At 30.6% G+C, this 9,608-nt stretch overlaps 1 long non-coding RNA gene across 1 annotated transcript; it reads left to right on the top strand.

Annotated features, from left to right (window-relative positions):
• The first annotated feature begins 3,946 nt into the window (after positions 1-3,946).
• LOC139501611 (uncharacterized) lies at positions 3,947-8,901 on the top strand. The gene is made up of 3 exons (XR_011658618.1): positions 3,947-7,099; positions 7,653-7,736; positions 8,548-8,901. It is a non-coding gene; the product is annotated as an uncharacterized lncRNA (long non-coding RNA).
• The last annotated feature ends 707 nt before the right edge of the window (positions 8,902-9,608 follow it).

The following is a 9,608-nucleotide window of genomic DNA, read 5'->3' as shown; positions in this document are numbered from 1 at the left end:
TAATGAGATGTGCTTAGAAAGCCAATGAGATGTGGTAATAAAGCTTATAGATGTGCCAATAAAGTTAATGAGATACACTAAGAATACAAATAAGATGTGGTAGTAAAGCTAATGAGATGCACTAAGAATGCAAATGAGATGTGGTAATAAGGCTAATGAGATGTGCTTAGAAAGCCAATGAGATGTGGTAATAAAGCTTATGGATGTTCCAATAAAGTTAATGAGATACACTAAAGAATGCAAATGAGATATGCTAAAAATGTCAATGAGATGTGTTAATACAACTAATGAGATGCACTAAGAATGCAAATAAGATGTGGTATAAAGCTAATGAGATGTGCTTAGAAATCCAATGAGATGTGGTAATAAAGCTTATGGATGTGCCAATAAAGTTAATGAGATACACTAAGATTGCAAATGAGTTGTGGTAATAAAGCTAATGAGGTGCGCTGAGAATGCACATGAGATGTGGTAGTAAAGCTAATGAGATGCACTAAGAATGCAAATGAGATGTGCTTAGAAAGCCAATGAGATGTGGTAATAAAGCTTATGGATGTGCCAATAAAGTTAATGAGATACACTAAGAGCAAATGAGATGTGCTAAAAATGTCAATGAGATGTGTTAATACAACTAATGAGATGTACTAAGAATGCAAATGAGTTGTGGTATTATAAAGCTAATGAGATGCGCTGAGAAATCCAATGAGATGTGGTAGTAAAGCTATTGAGATGCACTAAGAATGCAAATGAAATGTGGTAATAAAGCTAATGAGTTGCATTAAGAATGCACATGAGATGTGGTAATAAAGCTAATGAGACATGCCAAGAATGCACATGATATGTGGTAATAAAGCTAAGAAGATGTGGTAATAGTGCTAATGTGAGGCACTCAGAATGTAAATTAGTGGTGGTATTTATGCCAATACAATTTGGTAAGAATGCCAATGAGATTTAGTAAGGATGCCAATGAGATGTGGTAAGAATGCCAATGAGATGTGGTTAGAATGCCAATGAGATGTGGTTAGAATTCCAATGAGATGTGGTTAGAATGCCAATGAGATTTGGTAAGAATGCCATTGAGAACTATTCACCAGAGATTGAACCACAAGGCTGCAAGAGTTATCTTTCTTCCATGTGAATTTTATGTATACTTTATAGATGTAGGAAGATGTGGTAATAGTGCCAATGAGACAACTCTCCATCCAAATAACAATTTATGTATAATTTGTATACTTTGTAAGCTCCCATACAGCTGATAGTTAACATTTTCAGCAATTTATGATTAAAGTTGCCCTTTCTTTTAATAAAATTATTTTATAAATAAACTTTTATAAATTAGCAAGTAGAAAAAGCTTGCTATTAATCTCAAATTCAAAATTTTCTGAACCCCCCCCCCCCACCCAGTAAATAAAATCGATACATTCTTTTAACTTCAATTTTGGATTTAATTATATCATGATACAGAATGGATACATTCTTTTAACTTCAATTTTGGATTTAATTTTAACATGATACAGAATGGATACATTCTTTTTATTAAACTTGAATTTTGGATTTAATTATATCATGATACAGAATGGATACATTCTTTTAACTTGAATTTTTGATTTAATTTTAACATGATTCAGAATGGATACATTCTTTTAACTTCAATTTTGGATTTAATTATATCATGATACAGAATGGATACATTCTTTTAACTTCAATTTTGGATTTAATTATAACATGATACAGAATGGATACATTCTTTTTATTAAACTTGAATTTTGGATTTAATTATATCATGATACAGAATGGATACATTCTTTTTTATTAAACTTGAATTTTGGATTTAATTATATCATGATACAGAATGGATACATTCTTTTAACTTGAATTTTGGATTTAATTATAACATGATACAGAATGGATACATTCTTTTTTATTAAACTTGAATTTTGGATTTAATTATATCATGATACAGAATGGATACATTCTTTTAACTTGAATTTTGGATTTAATTATAACATGATACAGAATGGATACATTCTTTTAACTTGAATTTTGGATTTAATTATAACATGATACAGAATGGATACATTCTTTTAACTTGAATTTTGGATTTAATTATAACATGATACAGAATGGATACATTCTTTTAACTTGAATTTTGGATTTAATTATAACATGATACAGAATGGATACATTCTTTTAACTTGAATTTTGGATTTAATTTTAACATGATTCAGAATGGATACATTCTTTTAACTTGAAATTTTGATTTAGGTATATCATGATACGGAATAGATACATTCTTTTAACTTGAATTTTGGATTTAATTTTAACATGATTCAGAATGGATACATTCTTTTAACTTGAAATTTTGATTTAGGTATATCATGATACGGAATGGATACATTCTTTTAACTTGAAATTTTGATTTAGTTATATCATGATACAGAATGGATACATTCTTTTAACTTCAATTTTGGATTTAATTATATCATGATACAGAATGGATACATTCTTTTAACTTCAATTTTGGATTTAATTATAACATGATACAGAATGGATACATTCTTTTTATTAAACTTGAATTTTGGATTTAATTATATCATGATACAGAATGGATACATTCTTTTTTTATTAAACTTGAATTTTGGATTTAATTATATCATGATACAGAATGGATACATTCTTTTTATTAAACTTGAATTTTGGATTTAATTATATCATGATACAGAATGGATACATTCTTTTAACTTGAATTTTTGATTTAATTATATCATGATACAGAATGGATACATTCTTTTAACTTCAATTTTGGATTTAATTATAACATGATACAGAATGGATACATTCTTTTAACTGGAATTAAATATAATTAAGAGTATACATTTTTATCATTTACACATGATAGCTAAGGTGGATTTTTTTGTCACCTTTTTAAGAGTATACATTTTTATTTTCTGCGGATTGTTTTGATGTATGTAAGTGAACAGCAACCAACAACACAAACAAAAAAACGTAAAAAGATTAGTTAATACATTTTAAATAAAGATAAATAATGTTAATACCTTTTGTCCTTCATTTGGAAATTTCAAGATAAAATAAAATGGAAATTTATAAATGAAAAGGAATAATGCTATATTCCCTTTAAATTTTAATAAAACCATAATTCATGTCTGATGTTAAAGATTAAGTTAAAAAAGGGTGAAATAGTTTTTCCATTTTTTAAATTTTAGATCAAATTGCCCTTAAAAATCAGACGTAGAACATATATGTATCGGCTATTCCAAAACCATTTTACAGAGTTTAAAGGAACTTTCAGAACAGAACATTTAAGATACCAATTTCGTAATGCATTACTGTTTATCAGTATAATTTTGGGAATTTCCCAAAGTAAACGGTGTATTAAGTTGGAGAAAGATCTCCAATCCTACCGGGATACATTATTCTGACTCAGAGTCAACTAGACTTTGTTCTTACTTTTAAATACTACTTGCTTAAGGGAGAAGCAGCAAATATCCCTTTTAAAGTCTTTTAGTTTGTCCATACATGGGATAGAGCCCTTTACCTCCAACACATCAGGCAAGCATAGCACCATTGAGGAGGTTATAATTGGTAGTGAAAAGTATTCTTTTTAAAATATTCATATTCATTTTATTTTTGTTTATTTGAAAATGAACTGTTACACATTCTGTTGTTCAATTCCTAGTAGTAACAGAAAACATAAATTTTTATATTTGGTTTAAAAATATTTTGGTTTGAAAAGTTAATCAAAATATTTAATCAAAAAGTATGTCTCCATGTAAAATTATTCATCCCTCTACAGGACTTGTATCTTAATATAAAAACATCTTATTCTTAAAGTATCAACACTAACAATTACTAACAATTGGTACTTAATTAAATAGGTTAAAGGATGGAAGACAAGAGAGGGAGAGAAATGAGAGGGGAGGGGATAGGGGAGAGAGAATGGAGACTGATGGAGTGAGTTTTCAGATAAGGGTTTAAGGTACTAGTCTTGTAGAGGGATATGTCTTCTTGTAAAGTTAATGTATTGAGTCAAAAAAGAGAACTTCTTGTTAACAATATGAATATGAGTAGGAATACAAACCAATTTTTTTTTTGGTATGCAAATCCAGTCTGGAAGTCCTTGTTTTAAAATAATGGGTCTATTACATTTCAAAATTATTTCCAAGTCTGTTAAATGTTTGTGACCCCAGTGGCCGATCCAGGGGTTGGGGTTGGAACCCCCCCTTTTTTTTTTAATGATAATGCATTTGAATGGGGATATATATTTAAAACCCTCACTTTCTCCTGGGTTGGATCCCCCTTTTTTTAAAGATTGCTGGTTCTGCCTCTGAACCCTTTCTCTCTTCCTATTTGGTAAAGACATATTAGATTGTGTCCATAGTACACGGATACCCCATCCCCACTATCATTTTCTATGTTCAGTACTGGACTTTGAAAATGGAGGAAAAAACTCTAATTTGGCATTAAAATTAGAAAGATGATACCATAGGGAACATGTGTATTAAGTTTCAAGTTGATTGGACTTCTACTTCATCAAAAACTACCTCAACCAAAATCTTTAACCTGAAGCGAGACGGACAAACAAACGGACGCACAGACTAGAAAACATAATGCCCATAAATGAGGCATAATAAATGTTTGCCTCAGAAAACTCCCTTAATAATTTGTATAACAACAGCCAGTCTAGCCTGTCATAATTCAGTAACTACAAGTTATTTATCTATTCTTGAAAGATATAACTGTTTCAACGCCACTTGTAGTACTCCTAGCTATTACAAGGCTGCCAGTTTTTATTGGTGGTAGAAGCCATATAAATGGCACCTGAAAAATCATCCACCTTCAGTGTCTGTAAATGTTGTCCAAAGTTTTTCTGTTGAAATGTTTGTACTGGTTTGAGGTATTGCTGATTAAAAGTGTTGACGTCTGATTAAACAAAAAACATCCTTTACCAAATTGTCTAATTCAAGGGGAGATAAACATATTGAAATAAATCCTTTACAACAACTTTGGATCAATAACGGGTACTCTGATAATATTTTGGGAAAGATTTTCAGAAAAGCAATTTAAAAATCTGTTAAAGGTATATTCTCTAAACTAATGTAATAAAAGAATGCCAATGAGATGTGGTCAATATGCCAATGAGATGTGGTAAGAAAGCTAATGAGATGTGCTAAGAATGCCAATGAGATGTGCTAAGAATGCCAGTGAGATGTGCTAAGAATGCCAATGAGATGTGCTAAAAATGCCAATGAGATGTGATTATACAGCTAATGAGATGCACTAAGAATGCAAATAAGATGTGGTATAAAGCTAATGAGATGTGCTTAGGAAGCCAATGAGATGTGGTGATAAAGCTTATGGATGTGCCAATAAAGTTAATGAGATACACTAAGAATGCAAATGAGTTTTGGTAATAAAGCTAATGAGATGCACTGAGAATGCACATGCGATGTGGTAGTAAAGCTAATGAGATGCACTAAGAATGCAAATGAGATGCGGTAATAAAGCTAATGAGATGTGCTTAGAAAGCCAATGAGATGTGGTAATAAAGCTTATGGATGTGCCAATAAAGTTAATGAGATACACTAAGAATGCAAATGAGATGTGCTAAAAATGTCAATGAGATGTGTTAATACAACTAATGAGATGCACTAAGAATGCAAATAAGATGTGGTATAAAGCTAATGAGATGTGCTTAGAAAGCCAATGAGATGTGGTAATAAAGCTTATGGATGTGCCAATAAAGTTAATGAGATACACTAAGAATGCAAATGAGTTGTGGTAATAAAGCTAATGAGATGTGCTGAGAATGCACATGCGATGTGGTAGTAAAGCTAATGAGATGGACTAAGAATGCAAATGAGATGTGGTAATAAAGCTAATGAGATGTGGTAATAAAGCTTATGGATGTGCCAATAAAGTTAATGAGATACACTAAGAATGCAAATGAGATGTGCTAAAAATGTCAATGAGATGTGTTAATACAACTAATGAGATGCACTAAGAATGCATATGAGTTGTGATATTATAAAGCTAATGAGATGCGGTGAGAAAGCCAATGAGATGTGGTAGTAAAGCTATTGAGATGCACTAAGAATGCAAATGAAATGTGGTAATAAAGCTAATGAGTTGCATTAAGAATGCACATGAGATGTGGTAATAAAGCTAATGAGACATGCCAAGAATGCACATGATATGTGGTAATAAAGCTAAGAAGATGTGGTAATAGTGCTAATGTGATGCACTCAGAATGTAAATGAGTTGTGGTATTTATGCCAATACAATTTGGTAAGAATGCCAATGAGATTTAGTAAGGATGCCAATGAGATGTGGTTAGAATTCCAATGAGATGTGGTTAGAATGCCATTGAGAACTTTTCACCAGAGATTGAACCACAAGGCTGCAAGAGTTATCTTTCTTCCATGTGAATTTTATGTATACTTTATAGATGTAGGAAGATGTGGTGCGAGTGCCAATGAGACAACTCTCCATCCAAATAACAATTTATGTATACTTTGTAAGCTCCCATACAGCTTTCTTTTAATAAAATTATTTTATAAATAAACTTTTATAAATTAGCAAGTAGAAAAAGCTTGCTATTAATCTCAAATTCAAAATTTTCGGAACCCCCCCCCAGTAAATAACCACTTTCAATTTTTTTGCCAATTAAAAAAAAAAGATACCAGTAAAGGCACTAGCATAGAAGATGTGTCGAATCAAATAGGTAACAACTATAGTGATAATGAAATATTCTAATAACCAGTTTTAAATGTATTGACTTAATGGACTTATTGTATGATGTTATATGTGACCAGTCAGAATAGTGGAAAATGAAATATTCAAATGATGGAACTGACCGACTTTAAGTGAATAGACTAAATTCAGGATCGAACAGCTTTGGAATTCGACCGACAAGTAAATATTGACACCAGCCTTAGAACCAGCAAGTGAATTATTGACATTTATATTGATGTGACCAGTATTCATGTAGATGGAGCAGTGCTAGTGGACTATAAACTGTTAAATCTCACAGAAAGGCACATCACAACTGGGTCTGAAGCTGTTACATACAAAAGACGAGGTAATTATACTCAAAATACATAACATTACACTGAATGTGATTACATGTTGATGTAAAAAAGATGTGGTATGATTGCCAATGAGTCAACTCTCCACAAGAGACCAAATTACACAAAAAATTAACAATTATAGGTCACTGTGCGGCCTTCAACAATGAACAAAGCCCATACCACATAATCCGCTATAAAAGGCCCTGAAATGAAAATGTAAAACAATTCAAACAAGAAAATATAAACGGCCTTGCTAACTTGTGGACCAAAAATGAACGAAAAAACAAATATGTAAAACTAGAACAAACGACAACCACTGATGTTTATTAACCTTATATAAGCATTTAGGTTATTTTGAGTGTTTGAAAAAGATAAATGTGTAATAGAGCCAAAGGTCTTCATTACAAAAAAAGCAGCCTGGTAAATTTTAAAACAACATGTATGTACCCGATTGGATGTTTTATTAAACTTGGGTGAAAAATTGTCCTACTTTTAATTATAATTAAAATTCCATATAAGCATTTTTAAGAATGTGGCTGTTCAACATAATTTTTTCTTCTTCAGATATCCAGGAAATAAGATTGTATGTGATCTATTACAAGATCTGAGGACAGTAGGACCTGGAAGTACTATATTACCAACTTCAAGGTGAGTTATACAGTAAAACAAAATGGTAATAAACACGTGTTAAATCGCTAAAATACTGAATTCGAGGAAAAAATTCAAAACAGAAAGTCCCAAAATCAAAAGAATTGACTACAAATATCATATTCCTGAATTAGTTGGTACAAAAATGTACAAACATTTTCTTCTGTAGAAAATGGTGGATTGAACCTGGTTTTATAGCGCTAAACATCTCACTTGTATGAAAATCCCAACAAATTCCATTATATTGATAACAATACGTGAATAAAACATGATAGGTAAAAATGTCAAAATATGGGGTTCAGTAGTCAATACAGTGTCACATTCTTCATCGCAACAAAAACAAACAAATATTTAATAAAGAACCACTAAAAAGGCATATACATGTATCACATTTAACAACCTCGTTCATTATGATTACTTATTTTCATATTTTATGTATTTTTGCCAAATAATAAATTGCTCCTGCAATTATACAATGGAAACTTGATTATCATCCTACTTCTGTTTATCATACTGTTAAGACTTGGCCAAATTTATTTCAATGTTTGAATTTTGAAAAGAAACATTGATGCTACTTAGCAATTTTTAATACTCTCATTTCTGAGTTATAGGTTATGTTTAATGCAAAAATTAAAATGTCATGGTAAATATGCATGAAATATTTGCCACTGGATATTAAGCATGCAACAATCAATCAATCTTATATGTATATATGGTATGAATAATTTCTGACATATCAATAAGAATTAAATCTGTTATTTTGTGAATTTAATTTCCATGTTTTAATTGACATTTTGTTTTTTCTTTGTAGATTAACTGCTTGGGAATTTACAAATCAACTGATATAGAAGAAGATTAAATTTGCCATTTAGATGAACTTGGAAACAATTATTGACAAATGATAGTGTTTTATTATTCTTGTTAAAATCAACAGAAAGAGAGAGAGAGAGGAAGGATAGGAGAGAGTCAATTGTAAAGATTTATGTCTTTTTAACCAGACATGTCGATTACATTAGAATTTCAGAGGCCTACAGTTCTCCCTAATTAAATGGTCATGAAGCAGTTTAATGTTAAGACTTTGATGTGACCAGCGAGAACAATCAGGCAGCTGCCATTGGTTTAAATCTCTTTTTTCGAAGATGTTTGGTTACATTAGAATAAATCTGTGTGGAACGTAAAAAAAAAGTAAAAAAATGAATTTGTGGTATTTTGTACAGTTTCATTATGCAATCTTGAATACATTTATGATTACTATTTATAAAGAAGTATTAACATTAGAATGTCCGATGGAAAATGTTTAAACATTTATTTGAGACAGAGTTTTGCATTATTTCATTAAAACAATTAAATCCTTTTTCTGTGAACGAAGGACAAACAGGGAAAACAGACAAAGCTGTTATTCGATGAATTTCAAATTGTATTTATTTACATTCGATTGATTAGAGTTAAAGATTAACTACAGCTATTCAGCATAGTACAAAATTAGTGATGCACTGCAAGTGTATATGACCTTTATAGTTATCATCACACTATGTCCAATCTAGATGTAAAACACTCTTTTTTTTTTTATAGTGTTCTGTAAATTATCAGGAACACCAGTTGTGATGAATGGGAAGACTGGCAGGCTGAGAAATGGGTATAAGGGGAGGGAATACCCCTGCTTATCTTTTCATACTGGTTAGTTCCTTTGGTCAAGGTTTCGTACAAATGTTGTTCATATCAGATGTATACTTGTTATTTGGAGCTCTGTAAAAAAAAAAAAAAAAATGATGTAAAAAAGAAAAGAAAAAAAAAAGAAAAAAGAAAGAAAGAAAAGAAAAAGAAAAACAAAAATTGTAAACAGAGTTCTAGATAATAACTGGGTGGTATGAA

This window comes from Mytilus edulis, chromosome 13, assembly GCF_963676685.1.
Source record: "Mytilus edulis chromosome 13, xbMytEdul2.2, whole genome shotgun sequence".
NCBI classification, from domain to species: Eukaryota; Metazoa; Mollusca; class Bivalvia; order Mytilida; family Mytilidae; genus Mytilus; species Mytilus edulis.
The sequence above is the reverse complement of the archived record's forward strand: the minus strand, read 5'-3'. Positions and strand labels throughout refer to the sequence as shown.